This window comes from Pterocles gutturalis, unplaced genomic scaffold (genome assembly GCF_000699245.1).
Source record: "Pterocles gutturalis isolate BGI_N339 unplaced genomic scaffold, ASM69924v1 scaffold8360, whole genome shotgun sequence".
NCBI classification, from domain to species: domain Eukaryota; kingdom Metazoa; phylum Chordata; class Aves; order Pterocliformes; family Pteroclidae; genus Pterocles; species Pterocles gutturalis.
The window spans coordinates 103,615-127,088 of record NW_010140757.1 but is presented as its reverse complement, the minus strand read 5'-3'; the positions used below and the strand labels follow the sequence as shown (position 1 = coordinate 127,088).

Below are 23,474 nucleotides of genomic sequence, written 5' to 3'. Positions count from 1 at the left end.
TGCTGCCACGCTTGGCAGTGGATGTGAGCACAGCAAACACGTTTCCTACCCAGTGCTTCTGGGCTTTGCTACATGCAGAGCAATCACCTTCTAGCTTTGGAAAGGAGCACGCGATGGTGAGCCCATCACCGTACTCTCCTTCCCAAGCAAACAATGCAGCCATCTACCCACCAGGCAGAGAGGAAAGGAGAAACCTCCTGTGCAACTATTCTGTATGCCTTTACCTGCAGCCTGGTTGCATAAGCAGCAATAAATGACCACTTGTCTCTCTACCCCTGGGTTGATCAAGATGGATAAAAGGAGCTGAGTGGAGGCTGTATCACCCAGCCTTCCCAAGCACCATCATAGCCACACTGTGCAATTCTTTCCTGTTGATTATTTACTGGCTGAGCTTTGTGATGGGAAACAAAGCAGAGTCGTCTCTTTGAATCAGCAAGATTGGGAGTGATACAGGGTGAGTGAAGCTCATGCATTTCAGTTCACTGAGGTCTGCACATAGTACTATAGTCTAGCTGAAATAAATAAAAGATTTTAAAATATAAGCAAAATCCATTGCTTTCCAAGGCTGCCTTTTACTGAGCAGAAAACTCATTTCCGGACAAGATGCTCTCCAGAACAATACTGGGGCAGTTCTCCACATGACCTGCCCTCTCAGGGACAAAGATAAATTGCTTGAGAAGTGGCAGAAAAAATCTTCTCCTTCAGTGTGGCCCTTTTTTTTTTTTAATACTTCATTAGGTAATATTTATTTGCTGATTTCTAAACAGTTCTGTAGTAAATCACTGGCCACTAGAATTAGCATTTGATAAATGAAGTACACTGCAAACCACACTGCTCATAAATTTGGATGGAAAAATTCTGAGGGTTTCCAGTGCAAAGGGGAAGTGCTACGAAAAAGGAATGAATCGATTTTCAGGATGAGAAGGGGAAATGACAATACACTTTAGTATACTGCTAACTTGGCCAGCCCACCCTGGAAGTCAGCTATTGAACACACAGGACATTTTTCTTTCTCTTGATATGGCTAATGACCTTGTAATTTTTATTTATATATTTTGGTACCAAGGGCAAATACCTTATCTGAGCAACAGATTTATTTCTTTCAAATGCCAGTGCTCATGCAAACCTGAAAAGAAAAATCTACTAAACCGCAACATTAAAGGAAACAGTTTAGCTCATTTGTAAATTCAACACAAACAGTTATTTATCAGTGATAAATTTTCCCACATCCACAGGGAACTCAGACACCTGGCTTTGAAGAAAACACAACAAAAAAAAGGCGGCAGCAGCAGCCTCAGGCCAGATAATGCTCACCCTGTCAGCCAGGATCTTCGGTGCTCAGCACTCAGCGTGCATCTGCACTGTGGTGCGACCGCCCCATCTGTGTCTAGATCGCTTTACATTTACATTCAGTCACTTCTTTCCCCTACACCTCAGACCCATTTTGCTCTTTAAAGAGACAAAAAACTGCTGAAGAGGATGGATGGATGGATGAATGGAAGGAGAGAAGGAAGGGCCAGGAAATATTCAAAGAAATTCTGCTTCCTATGAAGATGTCAGTTTACCCCAGATGATTTGTTTTTTTCTGGGAATATGCAACTTTTAATACCAGTGGGAGATGTTTCCCAGGATAAGGATGGAATTTCCAGTCCCAGAGAAAAAACTGGATTTACAGTGCATGGGGCAAGGAGGCAATTACTCATGGATCACCAGGCACACATCATCACATCACCATTTCTCCATATCACAGATAAATGCCATGGCTACTCCACCATGGGTCATTTCTTTTCAGGCCAGACAAGGTTCCCGGTTTCACTTCACAAGGATTAGTTGGTGTTCAATGGAGCATGGACATGACACTGCATCCCCACATCCTTTCAGTGCACTGCTAAGAACAGGTGGAGCTCTTGTCCTCTCCCTTTCCAGCCCTATGTTTACTTAAACTTACACAAAATTAAAGAATTTCAGCGGCATAACCACGCATGTACACCTGAATCCAGCCAAGATCCCGGCAATTAAGAGCACTCATGGGAGATTTAGATGAAGACTCAAGACTTGTGTCTGAATCCAGAGGATGAGGAGGCTTAGTAGCAGCTTCTCCCTGCTGGACACTGAACTGAAAGACACACATAATTCAGAAAACTGTTGCCTGTCTGCCTTGAACTGCAAGATGTCTCTGAAATCCAAAGGGAGGTGAAATAACATGGAAAGTTTTACTGCATGAAACAGATAAGAGAGAGGTGAGTCAGCGTCTGCCCCTGAAACTGGCCGATTTTCCTCCTCAAAACTGTATTTAATGACCGATCTTAACAGTATTAAACAGCCCATTTCTTTCCAGATCTAAGTGTGAAATGATGCCAGAAAAATAATTACATGCATCTACTGAAGGTAAGATAGATACAGGCTCAAAAGATGCCCCAAGCCAGGCACAGAAGTAGCTCCAGCTGATAAAGCAGCAGCAAAGCAAAGAGGCTTCTGCATCGTGTGCTCTGCAACAACGTGTGGCTGCCACAGCCCAGGGACTCGGCTTTGCCTCCGTGAGCATCACACTGTGCAACCTTTTAAGACATGATCAAGTAATTCCAAGAGACACTCAATTTATTTGCTAATTGTAGTTAATTTCTAATTTCAGTATTGCTCTTTAGGCTGCTATAAACAAAATTGATAGCAATATAAATGTTACCATAGCTGCGTTACCTTTGCATTTTTACTGCTAATTATCTCAATCAACTTTTCTATAAACAGACATATTAAGTATTAAGAAGTACCCACATCAGGGATAAATTGCAAACTGAACGACAACATTCGTGGTTTGAGCTACAATGATTTACTGGCACTAATTATTAGCTTTTCCTGTACACCTGAGGCATGGCTGTCCTACAGAAAGGTGTTTACCGTTTATTATGCAGTAGTCGATTGGACATCATATTCTATGCATGAAAGAAAAACTGAGATGAGACAGTGTCTTGTCTACCATGACCTAAACTATGGATCACCAAAGTTCTCTGAATGCAGGTTGGGTACATGATTTAGAAAAACTAATAAGTGGCTATGCTTTAACTCTTGATAAACAAGAAGAAATTTCCTGAGGAAATACCTTTTCCCACAATTACTTGTTGCTGAAGGTCCAGACTACCATTTCTAATAGTTTTTAAAAATACTGAATTCCTAAAAAAAAAAAAAAAAAAAAAAGGGAAAAAATCCAGAAAAGGTCTTAAAACAGCTGGTTTTTTTAAAAAAATTAAATTATTAGTACCCTAAAAAGGAAATACAGTTTAAAAAATAAAAAGAATCAATAATAGAATGGCTTGGGTTGGAAGGGACCTTAAACATAATTTAGTTCTTCATAAAAAGAAACAAAAGAGAAAAACAAAACTTTTGACCAAAATCCAGGTATTGTGGGAAGGAGGTAAGGAGGTGAAGCAAAGTAAAATGTAAAATTCCATCAATTTTACTTTTGGAAAAAAAATTCTTATTAAAGTCCAACAACAAGCCTGGTCATTGTTGAAGCAGGATGCAGACCTGGCTGGACTGCTGGGCTAATCAACTCCTAGGTCATGGCAATATATATACAGAGGGAACATCGCTGACATGGTCTCCAGCTCTGCAGGTGAGACCTATTTCCAATAGCGTTGTGCCCTGCTGAGTGAACGTCAGAGCTCAAAAACATCCTGGGGTTTAATACTCAGGTGAGCCATTCGCAACAGGGCAGCTGCGGCTCCCGGGGTGCTCCCACCGACTGCAGGGAGGGCTCATCACCCCACATTACCTTCAGCCATCCTGGTTTTTGAAAATACATTCACTTATTAATGAGGGAAATGATTCATGTTATGTCCAGAAATGGCAATGAAATACCATGATTTTGTGGCCATTCTTATCATGCTTTTGGGAGTGTCAGGAGAAGGGGGTGCCTGCAGGCTGCAGGGAACTGACATAGAGATTATTCATTGTTTCAGTCAAAAAAAAGCACATAGCTCTGTAGGACATTATTTTGTACACTAAACCGCTGCACAGGGTTGTTTAATTTGGTACAAATGATCTCAGGAAAAGCAAAATCAGTGAGTAAAAATGCAAATGACATGGCCATGAAGGCACACCTGAGGAGACGGTTTCTTAACTTAGTAAACTGAAGACTGGAAAGAAAGATCATGATTCTCAAGAACTTTGTATCCTGCTGTGAATTTTGCAGTTTAAACACCTCTGTGAAAGAGATAAAAGCTTCAGACTCTTGGTTGAAACTTTTTTCCCCATCAAATAAACCTTTGATTCAGGCAGCTGGAGGGATGAGGTATCCAAGAACATGTAACAGTAGAAAGAGGACTTCAGTGCGTGGGGGATTTGCTTCCAAATGATTACAATTTGCTAAAATTTTCAGAGATTCTTTTAATGGGCACATCAGCTCTGCCTGTTGCTGTGACCACTGCGAGTTTACAGATGTCAAAGCAACTCCAACACAGAGTCTCCACCTTTCCTAAAAGCAGCTGAATACTGGCTCACTTTTCCAAAATAGAGCTGGGATTAGTCTTGCTTTCTCACGATACAGAAAATCAAACAATTAATGAAATTTGCAGTAATCTGAGACTTTGAGCCCGTTTTCCATAGTTAGCAAGCACTCAGGAGGTGGTAGCAGAAGGGAATATTACTGTACACCTTGCAGCTGTGTCGTAGCAGCTTTGTGCTTTATCTAAGAACTTGTGGCCCTTTCAGTGGCTAAAAGGAATAATCGCTGTCTACATCTTCCAGCAGTAAGAAAATGGAAAGAATCAGCTTCAGAACACGCGTATGACAGCAGGGTCCCCTCATTTCTAACGTGCCCAGCAGAGCAGGTCACCAGGCATTTCTGCAACGGTTCCTGCCAGCGGCAGCACTTCAGAGGTGGATGTTCAACACATCCTGGAAAGAGACCCTTACGCTAGAACCGAACTCTGATGCTTTATAAAAATAGTTCTGAACTCCACCTGAGCTGCACTTCATAGAAGTATGCTTTCAGATTTCAGACTTTCTTTTCTGCATGAAGCCAACACAAGAGATGGAGGAGTTTTTAAAGCAGCTCAGATATCCCTGATTTATGATCTCCCAGAGTGGGAATTCTTAAAAGTCAGGGATCTCAGGTTTTCAATTTTCAAAGCAAAGCCCACCAAAGACAGATGTCTTCTAGACTACCCACACACAGCTACAACATGCCTGGAAAATTTTTCCTATCATGAAAGAATTTCCACATGTTTCAGAAATTTCACTGACCTAAACTGTCAAGAATAACTTCAATCTTGAGTGTTTTCACTAGTCAAAACACAGGCTCTTTGTCACCTCCATCTTTCTGCCCCTCCAGAAAGTACCCTAAAAAATTTGTCTTAAATTGAACCTACTGATGATTTTCAGAAGATCAGTTCAGTGTTAACAGCTTTTTTAATATAAACATATTTCAGTCTGAAAGGTCAGTTTAAGCTGAAAACCCAAACCTTTGTTGCAGAAATAGCAAAACACAATATTTTGACAAGATTTAAAAAAAATATTTGTTCTCATTTAGAAATTTTGTCAAAGCACAGCCTTTTCTACAGAACTCTTTTTGATTCATCAGCTGGAAAAGCCTCAAAAACCTGCCCATCAAACCTGAAGGATGCCAGTGGGCTCACAGCCCTTCCCAGAGTACATGCAGCCTGGGGAAGAAGATGCCCGAAATCACTGCAACAGACCATCCACGTGAGGGGATCTGACCGAGTGATCAAATTGTGGGTCCTCAAGGTGAAAAAAGTACTTTCTGGCAAAAGTTGCAATAGCTGAAGGGCAGGACGACACGCAACCCCTGTAGTAAATTCACAACAGCAGGTACTGCTGGACCCTTCTCAGCTCCTTTAACACCCAAGTGTAAAATAAAATTCCTGTGTAAAGTTACAGGAAAATTCCTGCCCTGTTGAAGTCAAATAGAAAGATAACTCTTAACATTAAAAATATGCCTGGGAAGAAGATGCTGTAGCTTCATCCTCTCTTTCCACTCAGCCACAGACCAACAAGGTCTAAATCAGAAGGAATTCTTCAAAGCAAATTTGAACAATGACAATAAGAACTTTTTCCATCTGAAGCACAGGAGCTCTCTAGTTATCCTCCTGTCCTTAATGGATGTGACAACTCTTCTAGTGCCCACTCTAGAAACAAAACAATTAGCATGAGTATAGCACACTTCTGGTTCTTGCATTTCTGATATTGACAATTTACATAGTTCACTGAAAACTGATTTTTTTTTCAAAGTAATTTATAGCCTGACATTTTCTTTTTTTTCCTAATGGAGTTTTACGGATATTATTTCTTCCACGTGTTCTCAGTGCTGACTAGTGAGTCATATTTAATCAGCTGCGCTAGATAAAGTGCGCTCTCTGTTTTTCATTTCACATATGAAGCTGTCAGAAACTAGGGAGCTGTCATAATCAAACATGTCATATGGAAAAATTAATCACGTGGTCTCATTTTGTTCATCAACTACATTTTTATCATCTTTAAAGGCAGCCATAATTATGGTTTAAAAAAGTCCCAACTCTGGATTCTTAAAATAGCCTGTGCTATTTAATGGCGTGCTTATAAAGCAAAAATCTTTCCACCCTGGGACAAGACAGCTTACATCAGAGAGACTTTTAGCAGCCAAAAAAAGAATTGAAAAGAGGAAGAAATCACATCCTAAGATCCACAGTCATATGTTTTGCAAATATTTCTGGATAGACTTCTGACCAATGCTTGCAAGTTACAGGATGCAAAATGGTCCTTGCTCTACTGATCGTGACATTGGCTCTATTCCAATCCCTGCCTTTTTGGTTTCAACTCCTGCTAACAGCAGATATACAGGGAATGGGACAATATCTCCCATACAAAGCTAGCTCTGTCACTAGGATAGTCTTATTAATGTAGATGTGTAAATACCTAGCCCCCACTGCTCTTGCTGCCCTGTAAGGCTGGGAACACGCAGCAGTGTTCGTGGACTATTGGTTTTGGAGGGTTCAATTCCCCTTGAGGCTCTCCTCGTGGGTTTTTCCTGTCTCATGTTACATGAACCTAGTTTGAAGACAGAGCATAGATACAGAGGATAAAGCAGGTGCAGTCAAATGAGTCTTTATCATACATTTGGCAATAGTATCACCGCTCTTTATTATTATTATTTCAGTTGCCCCAATGATGAGGACTTGGAAGCTAGATGTTTTTCCCAAAACTATTATGAGAGATTTCAAGGGTGTGTTAGATTCTCTCGCAGAGTCACCTAACGTGAGGTTTCATGGTGTATTGAAAACAGCACTTTGTAGGAAAGTAAAAAAATTCTTTCAAGAATACTTGATTAGCCTTTAAAATTTGTTAGACTTTATTGGGGTTTGACCTCTTAGTTTTGTTCCCTCAGAGTTTTCTAATATTTACTGATGAATTACTTTCAGAAAAAAAAAGGCAAGGGGACTGGAATGTTCTTGCAATGAGACAACTGATGCAGGTTTTTTAAACTTCTCCGATGGCTTTTTAGTAGCAAATTCAGAGATTGTCCTTCACATATTTCTTAGAGGTTACACAGAAGCTGAAGCCAGCTAAGATCTCAGATGTGACAAGAGTGAGACGATAAAACCCTTCTGTTAACCCTCTTATATAAGAAAATAGATTAGCATGAAGAAATTGAAACATGTTCTAGAGAAACTTGCACTCAGCAACAGCTACCTTGCTGTGAAGATAAACTTGGTGTGTAAAGAACTAAGTCCAATAATTTAATGGACTAGCTGCTATGGGAGAGAGAAGATAGGATTTAAAATTATACTAAAAATGTCCCATGTACTTTAACCACTAATCCGATCTCCATAAACCGATATTTGGCACAATTTTTACAAAGAATATTACACCTTTGTAAAAAGTATGTCTAGGGAAGAAGCTGATGATTTTGTGCAAAGTAGAATTCCCTTCTGCAAGGAGAATTCCGGACTCTCTGAAATGTGTTGGTGATGGGGGATGGAAAAAAAAACCCCAGAGAAACAAAAGCAGCCCGCTACCGCATAGGCTAACTGAACATGCAACGCTGCAGAGACCATGTTTTATATATGGATTTCAAATGTGCATTAACTGGGATGGCAAATAGCTCCTATCATCTTAAATGACAGGCATAGAAAAGAGATTTGAGACATGCCCTTAAACTGCATAGACTAGAGATAATAACTCTGCTTCCTCTGCATTCTCCTCAAGTCTGAGAGGCTGCAGACATCTTCTCCTGGTCTAATACCAGACATCTTGATTTTTGCAAGCCCCAATCATTTTTCTCTGCATAAAGTAAATGAAGTTTGGTCTCTAATTTTGTTGGGTAATTGTCCCAGGCAGATGGTCCTCATAACATATTCTTTAAGACCGCATCTGATGAGAATAATTTTCTGCCTTCTTACAATTTTACTCAACTTTTCCTCAAATCAATAGAACCACTGTCAGTCATTTCTGCAAATTTGTCAGCACAGACACTGTTTGTACTGTAACTGTTAAAATTCAACAAATTGGCCTTGGAAAAACACAATCCACATGGGATACACGAAACAGCATTAAAGACTAGCCTGTCATCCTTGTTCCTCATTTCTCACTCACGCGATTGCTTTAGGTTGTTTCTTATCACTTACCCCAAAAGACCACCTAGAAAATCTCCCTCTAAATTCAAGTCTCAGCAAAGGATAAAGATATATGTACATTAAGCTTACATCTGAAAACCTATGGCATTTAAGTTCTTAGGAAAATACCTTTTTTGACCTTTACTAACCTGCACCAAACCACCAAATCATGCTGACTAGTCACTTAAGAAGCTTCTGAAACACAAGAACCAGCATACTAACTGCTATAGTCCAGTGCTCACTTGGACGCTATTTAAAAGAGGCTCAAGGTCAGACCAGCTGAGCATAGCAGCATCCAAACCAGGTTAAAGCACACTGTCAGACACCAGGAGAAGATTATCAAGAATACTCAAGGTCAGAGTAGGGATGTCTTGCTTGACATGTGTAGGTGTTCACATGACACTTCCACAAAAGTCCCTTGAACAGTATAAAGCTAACTCACAGAGGACAGAACTGGGGCACTTTCTAAAATCCATCACTTATAAAATCCCTGCATTGACCACCCCTGTCGTTGCTGTCTCAGTTTACACTAACATATGTCAGATCACTGTATTCCTCAACCATTCAACTACTCAATCACTGCCTGAACAAACCGAGAGACATTCAGTCTCTTAACCGTGCTGATACTTGTAGGTATGGCTTTCTAAATCTTCAGCTTCCTGTTGCAAAATCTTACCTAAAAATACTGACTGGCAGTTAGCTATTATATACCTTTGGCCCATTAGTAGTTTCATTCCGTTGAGGTTTTCAAGGCTTGGTATTAACAAAAGTCAGTCCTTCAGGGACAGTCAGTGGCAGCGCACTGTGCTTTTGATCTGAGGCCAGCTCCGACCTTGCCCTAGGAAGGGCTGACACCTATGGACACCATTTATAAAGTGATAGTTTCTTCAGAAATCAACTTTTCTTCAAGAAGCTCATCTCCTCAGTGGGGAAAACAGGTGGTGAGCACAGAGGACCAGATTTGGTTAAACCCCATCACATGAACTAATTTAAACACATCTGATACAGACCTAAAGCCAAAGATTGTCAATTTTAGATGGAATTTGTATGCATCCAGTTTATGTTCCGGTTTGGCTTTGGATCCATGTTTCAATGAGAACAGCCTTTGAGCTTTTGAGGGCAAGAGTTGTTTTATGTTTCAAATCCCTTCCCATTTTAATTTGGTATCTCAGGTGAACAGGGATTATTTCCTCTGACTTAAAACAAAAAATCAGACCTCCAACGCAGAAGCAAAATTAAAAGCCTTTGCCAAAGCCAGGTCCTAGAATTAAAACACCTACACTAGAAACCTCTGGGGTTGGTCTACTCATAACATCAAATTTCGAATTTAAACTTTCTGAACTCAGACAGAAAATAAGAAAATATGATAGAGCAAGTTTGGAGTCATATATATCAGTTGGTTTTTTTTTTGGCAGCTGAATTACCGAATCACAGAATGGATAAAGTTGGAAGGGACCTCTGCAGGACACGGTCCATCTGTCCCTGCTGAAGCAGGGCTGCCTACAGCCTGTTGTCCAGGACCATGTCCCAGTGGCTTTTGAATATCTTCAATGGCAGAGACTCCACAGCCTCTCTGGATAACCTCTCAACAGTCTGATTTCAATTAACTTTCCTCAAAATGGGAAATTAAATGGTTTTCATGTAATTCAGGGTGCCTATCCTAGTATGTCTGGAAGATAAACTACTTCTGACTTTGCAGAAAGAGCAAGACAGCAAGCGTGTAACTCAAAGGCACCTTTTCTAACAGCCAGGCAAACACATTAGCCTAAAACTAGGCAGAACCTCTAACAGCATCTCTCTTCAATCGTTACCTAAGCTAAGCCAGGATGAAAGTAAAAGGCAAAAATTGTTCAACTTTTTTTTTTTTTTCCCCTAAAGTGAGTTCTCAACTTTCTTGTGTAATACCATTAGTTCATACTATCAGTCTTTTGCTAAAGAAATAATACTCACTGTGTGCTCAGCCTTCAGTAGGAAGGCTGAAAAAATGATAAAATGCTTCCTGGCATTTTAGCTGAGACCATAGGGAGGAAGAATAAAGAGTGGAATTTATTGATATGTCCATTAGAATAAAGTCATTCTTGAATAAGAAAATATTGAAACAGACTAAGGAAGTGATCACAAAGGGTCTTTTCAAAGGACCCTAAGTGGAGTCATCCTCATCTGTTTTCTCTTTCCACAACAGCTCCTTAAATGATCTTTGCATATTGTCTGCACTAAATCCTGCAGGGTTGCTATTTTATTTTAAAGAAGAAAGCTTTTAGGCTGCAAGGGATTCATTCAGGGAGAGCTATTACGCTTATTGTGACTCTGCTGCAGAGCCAAGGGATTTACTATATGCTCATTAGATCCTGCTTTGTTCCAAAACAATCTTTTACAATGCAAATTTCAGCATGCTGATCTACTTAGAATAACACTTCAAAAAAAATGGCTATTAAAGTAAAAGCTGCTTCTAACGCAGAAACACTACAAACTCAGATTAATTACTAATATTTTAGACCATGAAGACATCTGGTGTCTCAGCTTGAATGCAGTTTTGAACATGGTTATGAGAAGTCACAAGGACTTGGTGTTACGAGTGCAAAGCGATACCGTGGATGGTCACAGAGCTCAGAGGCCACATTCTAAAGCCATCATAGATGAGGCACATTTGTCAGTTGGCTTCTTGGTGGCTGGCATACAAAAGAATTGATTTGTTCAAGCTCTGGCACCTGAAGCATCTAGGCAGCTGAGAAGCCTCACCTGCAGAGATGTTTTTTTCTCCAGGACCTCTGGGGAATCTACATGAGACAAGAGGTGTGAGTTCTCCACAGCCCTGCTCCATAACCATCTCCAGGGCAGCGCCAATGAAAAAGGAAAGAAAGCAAGACAAACATAGCTGGAAAAAATGGCAGAAGTGAGCGGAAACAACTCACGGAGCTCTGGTGCTGGATGTTCAGCACTCAGGGAGCTGTGACTGTTTCCATCTCTCGGGAGTGCTCTTTAATTTCCCGTTTGGCAGCTGTGACCTGCAGAGACATCGATAGTGCAGGGCACACTCTTGTTTTTCCAAGCATTAATTCTATCTTGTTTTTCCTCTATGACCTTCCCAAAGGAGTGATTGTATGAACACAGAACGATGAATATGATCATCCAGGAGATATACCTGATAGCTCATTCTTAATAGTTCTATAAATCTCACTAAGTCTTAGTGCTTTAAGTGTAGAGCAGAGATAATAGCGCTGTAAGGAATAGTGTGAGCCCATCTCTCATAAGTACAGAAACCAGCCAGTCTAGTGACACTATGTTAAAGCTTTCTCTTTTGTACTCTGATTATCAGAACTCAAGCTAGAGGTAGAATTTATACTGAAAACTGCTCTCTAGGAAGATAATTAATAAAATATTAGAGGTGAGTAATAAGAAAAAAAAACCAGTTTGCTAGCAGAAGAACTAACAAATCACTATAGCAATTCCAGACATCCTTTCTCACACACCCATTGTAAATCAGATCAGCAAACTCAACGTGTCATTCATATTAAAAAATCCACAAATCATCACCTGCTTATACTGGACAAGTGCATCTGGTGGGAATAAGCACCTGTTCACTAAGCCAACACATGATTATTGAATTCAGATGATATCCTGTTTTATACAATAGGTGTCAAATCCTTAATAACCATAAGATGCAGATGTGCATGAGCGTGACTGTCACTGGGAATGCTTATTTACTTCAGACGACAAACCCTTCATTAAGATTCTCCTCCCAGGGAAAACATAACCAGTGCTGTAGAAAGGTACCGGAGGAGGGGACTTGCTCATGAAAAACTGGAATAAGCTACCTGAAACATGTCCCTGAAGTTAGAGAAACACACCTCAGACTACACTGCCCTTCTGCCCAGGCACAGCTACCCTTGGCAGGTACCTGAGTCGCAAGAACAACTCAGGAGGAATAAAAAAAGAAAAAAAAAGAAGAAAAAAAAAATCCCTAGCGAGTCTGTTAAAACAGATTTTGACTTCACCTTTCTGACTAAAGGACAGTACATGTCTGGAATGATTTCTGGATGCCTTAGAGGAAAGGCACAAAGGCAGAGAAGAGGAACTTTAACAGAAGTGCCATTATGTCCTAGTCACTCACTGTGCTTAAATGCTTTATTGCTACTATTAATGGACAGGTAATACCATTAATCATAGGCTGGGAAATGACTGACAAACTAAGCTATTTTATATGAACAGAGAGCTTAGTATGTCACCAAAGGAGCTGGTAAAGGGATGCAATTTGGGTAAAACAGAAAAGAAAAGAGCAGTTTCTGATTTTGATGGACAACTCCCGAAAGAATCGCCAAACCCTAGGACTGCAAAGTAGGGTGTCACGTCTGTAGATTTGCTGCCTCTCCAGGGAATTCTGAAGTGAGGTGTATCACCAGATATAGCCTTGTACTGGCTCTTTTCACTTCATTTCTTCAGGACCAGTTATTCCCAGCTACAAAGATTTAGGCTGAGGCTTGCTTTAGTTGACAAATTATTTTGTTTGGAGGATTTTTAAAATTTTGTTGTTGTTGTTGTGTGTATAACGAAACCAACAGAAAGGTATTGATGGTGACATATAAAAGAGTTTGCTAGGCGTATTTTTATTTCTTACACTAGATAGGACACATTCCGTCTAGCATAAGAATGTGAAAATACACATACGCATTTGGCAGTATTGTTCCCAAGAGCTAAAAGTGTCCTCACAATCAAACACAGTAAATATTAGCTTCAGCTTATTGGGAAGATAGTGTCCTTTATTATTAAAGTGCTGAGCAAATAAGACATGTTCTTTGTTTGCAAGAGATTTCTAGAAGTTAAATATCTATAGATACAGACGTGGTTTTAAATTAAACCAAAAATATGCTTAGCATTTCAGGGTGTTTGACAAAACAAAATATGGAAAGAAAGTTCATTTCAGATCAAGCAAAATATTCTGTTTCAGCAACATCTGAAAATACCCTTTGAGAATTTAATTTAATTGATTCTCCTTTCTCAACAGATGAATTTAGATATAATTTTTTTTTCCAAATCTGTATTCTTTTTTACAAAAATTTATTTAGAAAATTACTGTCCCGTTATAGCTAAAGATCATTATTTGATTACAAAGAAAACATTAGCGTTTACCTTTTGCCTTTTAGTGGCTTCCTTAACTAAGTCGTTCATCATCATTCTTCACTCTTAGGCTGGGAACCTACACACCAAATTTCTGCAGTGAGCAGATATTTTTAAAAAACCCTTCAATTAGGAACATCCTTGAAAACAAACTATGTAGAAGACAGCCCCGTACTCTGAGCCAAGTCCATATGCTCCAACTTGGACTTACCACTTGGTGCTAAGCCATAGAGAAAGGCAATCTGCAGCTAACGGAATTTCACCCAAACTCGTCTCTTGTTCTGCTTCCCTGTATCAGAGAGCCCGGAGCTGAACTACATGGTGACATCCATCACGCTGGGAATCAGCAGCAGTTGTCCCTGCCCTTGGAGACAGCTGTGAGACAGAGCTCAGCAGAAGCTAGAGATGTTTTTGTATCATCCTTCCTTACTCACATCCAAGGGCTTTCATCCTGACACCTGAGAGTGATTTGCAGACACAAGCTGTGTGCAGGGAGAACAGCATCCCAATTTCATAAGCTAGGAAACTAAAATGGATGTTTTCTTTGCCACTTCTTGATGAATCTGTTGTTATAAAACTCATTGCCTCTGTGAGCTGCTTCGCACGGAAGGGGTTAGAACAACTACAATACCTTAGATGGGGATTTCAGAGAATACTGGGACAACTTGATCATACAACTTGCTCATCCCACCTCCCCCCAATCCTGCCCTTATTTATCCTTCCCTGGCCCACCACAGAATTGGGCCCATTTGCATTTCACATCCTGCTAGATGTTGAAAGGTATTACGGTGCAAACTCACAAACACAGCACCGCTTGGTTTGTGTCTAACAGAGCAAGCCAGAGCCAGTTATATATAGCACAGTGATGGAACACAGGTATCAGCAGAAAACTGACCTCAAAAGCATATCAGACGTGACCAGAAAAGCATTGCACTAGAAAAAGTACAGAGTTTACTTAGTGACTTATGGCATTTTATGTTCCCAGACAGTTGGTATAGTTTTATTCCAAAACGTACACTTCAACCACAGCTTGGCTAAAATAGATAAAAACAACCCTTCTGTTACTCCAGTAATTTTTTATTTCTGGAGAATGGTAGTAGTCATTAAATACTACTTTGCCTCATTGAAGTCTGAATTTCCAAGAACTGAAAGGGACAGTGCCACAGGATTAAGTAATTCTTTCATCACATGGCTGATGTGTTTTATCCCTGCTGGGGCACAAGTGCTCTTCATTTACCAGGCTCCAGGTTTTATCTAACTATTTATTTGTGGCACTTTTGTTGTGAACATTTTGGGCTGACAAAGAAATAAGAGTCTTTCATACTTTTCTTTTTCAACCTAAATAAAATTCTCTGTTAAAAAACCTTCTTGGGTAAAATGGGATGGATGATTAAAAAAACCCCAAGTATAGAGGCTGCACTTCTTCGCCTATCATCTATAAGAAAATTTGAAATAAAAGAAAATAGCTCTACATCATTTTTATGAAGGCACTTTTCTGGACTTTCAGTTCATTTAATTTTGCCCTGGAGCATCTTTGCTGTGAGTAACATGGAATGCAATCCACTTGTCTGTCCCGTTGCCTCTAAATAATCTCTTTCCATCTTCTCTCAGAGCCAGGCTGTCACAAGCAGCGTAATACCTCTACAGAAATGAAATAAGACAAAAGCAATAAACACAGTCAAGGCCCCCAGGGATTTCTTCACTAGCTCTAACTACAGTGTCCACTGTATCAAAAGCCTGCCTTGTTGCCCTGTGTCAATGTTTACATGCTCTGCTGCTTCTCCTGCTTGCAATTTCGGAGGGATTCCAGCCTCATCATCTGCTCTGGCAGGTGACGGCAACAACTATTTCCTTTCCCCATTTCTCCTGTCATTGCCACCTTCTGCCAGCCCACTCTGGTCACAGCCTCTGCTCTATGACTGAACTACGCTCAGTAATTCCATTACTATATGAAGGATATGTGTTTAAAAAAAATGATCCAAGTACACTGTCATACTGCAGGAGAAAAGGCTTTGGGGCTGCTTGTGTCCCATTGCTGAGGCTAAACTGCAGCTTACGTGGCTTGTTCTGGCTGGGCCAGGTGAAAACCTTATCCCAGAGGTGCTTGTGCCTGTCCTGGATCATTCCCTCTGCCCTCCATATTCCCCCACCCCCAGAAGATTACCAGTGCTTGAGCTGGTCATGCAAATGCCCAGCAATCTGGGTAAATTATGATTCAAAATTAAACTGTCTAGTTTAAACATTTAATAATAGCAGCTACAACCCTGAATCATTTAGACAGATTTGGGAAGACTAAGTACGCAGCTCAAGTTTAAGGGAATGGCAATCTCTGTTTCAGGATGAAGACAAAGGGGAGACATTATGTTTTTACCTAGCTTTGCTGGAAACAAAATGCCTGACTGTAATTTATGTTGGCATGGACCTGTTAAAATGTGATATTCAGTTTTTTAAATGAGGAGTATTGTGGCTGTTAATGTGACAGCAGTTGTGGAAGCTTCAATCACATCAGATGCTACACACGCACATATTAAAATACTGGAAACATTTCAGAGATCCTCTGAAAAATAGACATGGACAGAAAGAAATACTTCCTGCCATCTGCCATAGAACAAAAAGTGAATATAGGGAAATAAAATTTCATATTTAAAGCCACATCTGAACCTATGGCAGAGACAGAAATGAACTCAAGTTTTCCAATGTTTGGGCTAGTGCCTTAGCTGAAAGATTGTACTAATGCGACCAGCTATGGTTAGTCTATGGGCTCTGCATAGAAAATGTGGAGATTTTTTACTCATTAATACATCTCTGCAGGATTTCTGGCCAAGAAACTTCAGTTCTGCTCAGTATTTCAAAACTTGTGTTCGATCCAGTTTTTTTCACCTTCGGTATTTTGGAGAGAAATCCTCCTTGGTGCTCTGAGAGGAGTCAGGAGCTGAGAAACCCTGGCAGCCCCAGGTGAACCAGGACGCGCGAGCAAGGACAATGCTCTGGTGACACCCCGCCTCTCCATGAGCTCCCCAAAGTCATGCACAGGTTGGGGCTGAGGAACGGCATCTAGCCACAGACCAGGCAAATTCAGAGAAGTCAAATCAAATAAACAGTCTGTGTGGAATAAGATGAATGTAACAAATTATTACCTTTCAAGTAAGAGCTCCGCTCTCCGTTTTTCCTCAGTGTGGTTTAACTGGGATCCACCTTCCTGATTGAAGTCAACGATTAGTGATGGTCCCCAGAAAACAGGTTGATAAACTCACATGCTGACAGACACAAGTTTTGAGACTATAAGGACACTGTTCTTAAAGATGTCTAAATACTGTCTCCCAGTATGCAACGATTCATGTCAAAATGCTGTGTGACATCCTTGGGGAGGGCTCAGCAGCACCATCTGCTCCCCTGACAGAACATGTCATACACACTCAATGTTTGCCTGCATTCATGCGCCTAGACAGGTGAGACAACTCAGTGGAGCTTCTAAAAGGCCAGAGATCACTCGAAAACGCTGCAGGTAAACCTATCCCACATCTGCACTTGTTAAAGTGTTCAAACTTCAGGTGGAACAAAGTTTGTGCAAATGGACCAAGAAAACATACTTCTTGTCCTCTGACAAATTAACTGTATTTCACTAGTGTTCCTTCTAAACAGCACGAGTGTGTTTTTAAATCTCAAAAATATGCCACACAGTGAGAATTCAGAAGCCCAAACTATTTTCTGAGAGAAGTCCAAGAGATAGTTTGATAACTATCTGCCTGGGAAGAAATTCCTGATCCTAGCTCTTTAATGTAGCAGGAAAAGACACAATGAAATCTAACAATTGCTAGCTGATGCTAGAGAAATTCTGACTTCAGAATAAATAAGGGTTTTTAAACAACAAAGATAATTAAACATTGAACAGCTTCTGGCTTACTGTGGCGAACTCTCTACTACTATAAGCTTTTTTTGCAGTGATGCTAGGCATCTCCTAAAACCTATCAAAAAACTCAAACAGAAATCATGGGGCTATTTGCAAAAGCTGCTGGGTCAGGATCTTGACCCTCCTTTAGCCAGTGGAATTGAAGAAGCCTACTAGAAATTGGGGGATTTAACCTTGCATATCGAATTTACAAAGTATTGTGGAGGACGAAAATACAGTGGCTCAAAGGAATGTCTGACAATCAGCAAACTCTACTTCTCCAATTTTTATAAACAATATATAATTTTTAAGTATTAAAGATTATTCAGGCAACCTTCCTAGACTGGGTTCAATACAGCCTAATGACACTTTGATGCAGAATTAGAATTTCATCAAATATTTCTTTAAGTTTCCCAGGCTACGGTTATTATAACTACAGGGCAATAGACAGATGGAGACAAATAACTCCTTCACGAGGGGAAAAACAATGAATACATAGTACATCACTTTCTGGTAACAGAACAATAGAACAATGTTTTCCTCTGCTTATACTCACTAAGGATGTGCAGTACATCAAAAGTTATCAAGCAGAACAAACTTAATGCACTTGAGAGCAGTACGGTCATGGTTTTATAATAATAAACTCAAGAGCAGACAGCAAGCAACAGCTACTCCTAAACATGCACCATGGCCAGAGCTGAGCACACTGTGACAACACCTCAGAATCAAACGTTCTGTAAAAATCTTCCTCAAAGAGGAAGCTTCATTTTTAAGTTAGCCCTTGAGGACAGTCATCACAAGACGCTAAGTTAAACAAACCAAAGAGCAGAGTTCCTGAGAAGAGGCCAGGTGAAGTGAGTCACTCCCAAATCCACTCTCCGTCAACAGCAGAGCAAAGCCATCTCCCAGCCCCTCTCCAGGTGACTGCACGGGACTCCAAGGAACCCCCGGGTGTCTCTGGAGGGCAGCCCCGGGGCATCCTCCAGGAACGCTTGCTTCACACACACTCTGCTGAGCTTCACACGCTGTCGAGCTCCAAGTGCAGCCTTGGTGCAGCTGCGCTGCCACCCCTGGGACACCCAGGGCTCAGGACACAGCATCCTGGCAGATCTGCAAGCCTCAGCCAGAACTGCTGACAGGCAGCTCCCCAGCTGCTGCAGAGACAGTCCCACGGACTTCCCTTGTAACCCCGGGCAGATTATCTCAACTCGGACCTTACTTCCAAACTACTTTCCATTTTTAAAACATTACATTGCATTTTGCCTTTGCTAACATACAGAAAACTCTGCTGCTAGAAACCGCTGCAGATGCAGAATGGCATTACTGAGGGCAGAAATGCAATTTGCAATTGCCAGTAGTTCCAGATCCAGCCAAGCACTTGACTGCTTGCTTAACTCCGTGGCTCAGTGTTATTCCACTGACCATGGCAGGGCCAGTCACACACCTAGAATTAAACGCCTGTTTAAGTGCCTTGCAGGTTTCTGGCTTGTTAACAGTTCACCGCCAACACTCCAGCATGCTCAGACTGTTACTCTTTCTCACTTGTAGTGGTCCTCCAGTGTCAACCAGAGTTTAAAAACTCTTTTAACTCCAAGTTGAAAAAGTAAATGTGCTTCTGAAAACACCCAGGAGGAGACCTACCGAAGAACCTGCTGTCTTTCCTACCTCTGCAATTTTCACAGCAGAACTGTACATCACACTTATCTCGTTAGCAGTCGTCACCTCAGGCAGTACATACAATGTGGGTGGGTTTGCTTTCTGCTGATTACCTAGGAAGTCTTGCTGTCTCTTAATTTTCCACGAATCTCATGAATTGCTACTGAAATCTTTACAGCTACAGTAGCCTGGAATGTAATGCTCCTAACCAATTTTATATCCAATAAAACAATTCAATACCTAATAAAGTTTATGAAGAAAGTGGCATACTTCTAAGCAGCGCCTCTTGGTAATGAAATCAAACCAAAGATGCTTGAGGGAGAAATGCTCCATGTCTGTGAGCAGTCTGTGAGCAGCAGCCTTGGGGATATGCTGACACCTAGGGTGGACACCAGAGACCTCACAAAACCAACCAGCACAATTTGATTGCTCATTTGGGGAAGCTGGAGCAGTAGGTCCATCAATGAAGAATTACTAATCCTTTTTACAACAGACATAATGCACTGAAGCATACTAATGCAGATAAGGAAGGAAAATTAAAATGCCTTGCACTAAAGTGAGGAGGCAAGCAGAGCTCCTGCAAATGTCTGACTGACAGGTTTGGTTTGAATGAATTTTCCAAAGACACAGACTGCTCTTCCCCAGAACAGCGAGCCTGGAAAAGGCACAGGAACAGTCTCTTACCTTTCTAGTTCAACCTTGAAAATGCTGATGTGTGAAAACGAGAGTTAATTTTGCAAGAACTTTCTGGAGCACTCAGATGTTGATGTCTGAAATTCTGCAAAGAGATTATTTTGAGATTTCATTTTAACTGAGAATAGCGTAAGCCACCCCAAAGATGAAATCAGCGTTCTTAAAAAACATAACTTCAGCTTGGAGAACAGTCTCATCCTTTCACTCCTCAGGGCAGCTTGTAACAGATCTAATCAAATGGTTATAATAAACTGTAGCTAGAAAGGTAAGAAAGAAAAACTGTGTATGTGGATGAAAGGCGGATTGGTCACAATAGCAGCAATGACTTATGAGGGTTATTTCTCATATCTGAAAGCTCGATAGCTCACAAGTACACCAGCTATAAGTGAATTATATGAGTCTTTTGTGCAAGCAAAATTTTCCATTATGCACCCAGTCTGATGCACCGTAACAATTTGTTTCTCTTCAAAAAAACATAAGGAATGTTTCCAAGAAAACTTCAAGAGCCACAGAGGGTGAAAGGCTTCTTTGCCTGCGAAAATGCCCGAGCTTCAATCATCAATGTCTCTCTGCGTTTAAAGCTGCCGAAAGGAAGCCGCCCCACAATGCCTCATTGGCGCACAGGCTATATCCCCTCTTTCCTTCTATTTTTCCCTCTGATACCTTTCATACAACAGGACTAATCTGTACTTTCAGCTTGGCTGTTGTAAATTCACAATCAAGTCATTGACTCGAGTGAAGTTAGCCTAAAACTACACCGGCCTAAAGGCAGCATCTGGCCACAAGAACAGCTTTTGTGTGTTAGAGATGTGTTCCTCTCCTCTCACCTGATTTCTTATCCCAGCTGGATCCACTGATCATCTGTATTTTCAGCACATGCAGAAAAAAAGCCCATTGCTAACAAAACTAGTAGAAGATTTCTGCAGTTTGTCTTATGGACCTCTTGGAGTAGTTTAGATGATGTCCTCAGCTTTGTAGTGAGAGGCTTCACATTTCTAAACATATCTTTAATAAAGTGAGCTATAAAATGAAATTTTACAGTATTCTTTTTTCTTATGGAGAAGTTATATTTTAGAGGATGATCCTATACTGTCAAGCAAACAGTACAGATAATAGACTTTAACTCAATTTCTCAGTTTCTCTACTTAACTGACACCTTCAGGCTTTGAAGGCAAAGCCCTCATTGATGTAATGATTGTCTAGAAGCCCTCTGAGCGACCTCATTCTGGATAGAAAACTGCTTCAGCTCTAACCTCTGACCAGCTTCAAAAGACAAGTGCAAACACCAGTTCATGGAGTGTTATCTGAAACAAAGTGGAAGATGTCAGCCCTGGTTTTCATTTAAGCTCTAGATACCACAACTGGAAAAAACCAATTTGTGGCCCTGAGATACTCAGTCTTGGTTGAGTATCAGAAGTCTGTGTTCTATACTATGGTAGCAAAACTTGCATGTCTCCCCTCCTGTCCATATCCTGCTCCATCATCCATTTCTCCAGTTGCAAAAGGAAGATGAAGTCAGGTGAACCTGTGCATGGCCTTTGTACCCATGGAGAACTGCACATGCTACAGATTTTTTTTTTTCTTCTACTCATTTCAGGGCTATTGTGCATGTTATCATGGATGTGCAGTGTGGAAAATTATGACTATAGTATAAGAAGTTGAGTGAGTAAACCGTATGCCTGTGGCCCTGTAACTGAAATGGGAAGTCTGTCTCAACACAAAATACCAGTCTGCCTGCTTGATTCTTCCAGTAGCACAGGAGCTGTGAGTGCTCCTTCAAGGCAATAAGCAGCAGCATCCTTAAATACCTACACAGTTTTAAGCATTTCCCCCAATATGGGTGGAAACTTAAAAACTGTGCTCACAAACCTTTGTTATATTGGTATGGAATTTAATCTGCACTTGCCCTGGGTGCTGTTGCCTCTTTGTGTGATGAATCTCTGTAATCAGCTTCCACTTAATCAAAACACAACTCAGCATAGCTGTGATTACACAATTTCAAATGACGAGTAAGTCTTAATCTTTTGTTCTGATGAATTCCGAGTTCTCTACGCAGATAGCATGGTTAATTTGTTATTCAGAAATGACATTTAATCAGTAAAGGACATTCTGAATCTAACCAGGAAAAAAACCCCACCCCAACAACCAAGGAAAATAATCAATGTTTGATAAATGCAATATGTTTCAAACAATTTTGTCCAAAGCGTTGAGCCTAGCAAAAGTGGGCTAAGTTAGCAAAAACTGTACTAATGGACAAATAGAAAAAAACCCCAACCTTGTCTTGTTTCACTTCTCTCATATTTCACAACATCTACAAGTTGCTACACAGGAGGCAGTTTTCAAAAGTATTTACAGCAGTTTTGTATTCTGAACAAATCCACTTGCTCAGCAAGATAAACGACGTTAAACTGCTGCCAAACCATACAAAGCAGAGCTGGTTTCAGATATTCATGCCTTAGACTGTGTCAAAAGCACTGCAAACATTAATATCAAACCATGACTACTTCTAATAGAAATTATGAGAGAACTCAAAATAAAATGCGTTTTCTAAAGAAAGAAGCTGAAAAAAAAACATGTCTCAGGATGATAAAGACACTATAGAAAATTCAGGTACTGATTTCATGGGTATTAACTATGCATAATACACATAAGTAAGAAGACAGCATAACCTTGTGGGTAGGGCATTTTTATAAGTCTGAGAAAGAGAGCTGGCTTGAATCTTTGGTTCTGCCAAAAGCAGAGTATTTGAATAGGACACCTCACACCTCAGTGTACTCATATATAAAGGGCAGATAATAAAATTGCCTTCTGTTAGAAACACAGGAGAATCAGAAGCTGAAAAAAAAAAAAACCCAGAAATTAAACACTTTGCTTTTTTTGTTTTTAAAAGAGCAGCATAGATGTTTTAAAATACTGACAATCTGCTTCCCGATAAGCAGCCACAAGTTGGTACTGACTTAGAGTAAGGGTCATCCAGACATCACTGATTATTGGGGTGCCTCAGTTTGCAGATGGCCAATTTGGGACTCCTTAAAGAGAGTCAACGGATGTGTGTCTTTTTATCCAGCTGCAGTTATTCCCCAGTTTAGTAACAGCAAGAAGAAGATGGCCATGCAGGGTGCCCCCCTTTTTGCTACTGCATACTTCACCATGCTATGTGGCATGTCATGTAGTAACCACTGCATTTTGTTAGATGGATCATCACAAGTGTAAGAGTATATGCCATTAAATACAGTTCTGCCTTAACTGAAGTACCATTCTGTGAAATAGTTGCTATTCCTAGCAATTTGAACAAAACACATATTAGGACAAACCAATATTTTATGTCAGCGATGGATGATATCTACACCAAGAATGAAATAGATTGTATTTCTTTAAGTCTCTAATCTTCAAGAACTGCAATTTAAACCATTTATACACAGTGAACATCACTGGATATACGGCTTTCAGAATTTTCAGCCATCCTCAGCCCCAGAACAGGCCAGGGTATGATCAGGGTGACCCTCCCTGAACTC

At 40.5% G+C, this 23,474-nt stretch overlaps 1 protein-coding gene across 1 annotated transcript in view; it reads right to left on the bottom strand.

The window, feature by feature from the left end:
- LOC104469331 (polypeptide N-acetylgalactosaminyltransferase 9) overlaps positions 1–23,474 on the bottom strand; it is a gene marked incomplete at both ends in the record, with an annotated part of 134,173 nt that overhangs the window by 7,091 nt on the left and 103,608 nt on the right. The window lies entirely within an intron of this gene.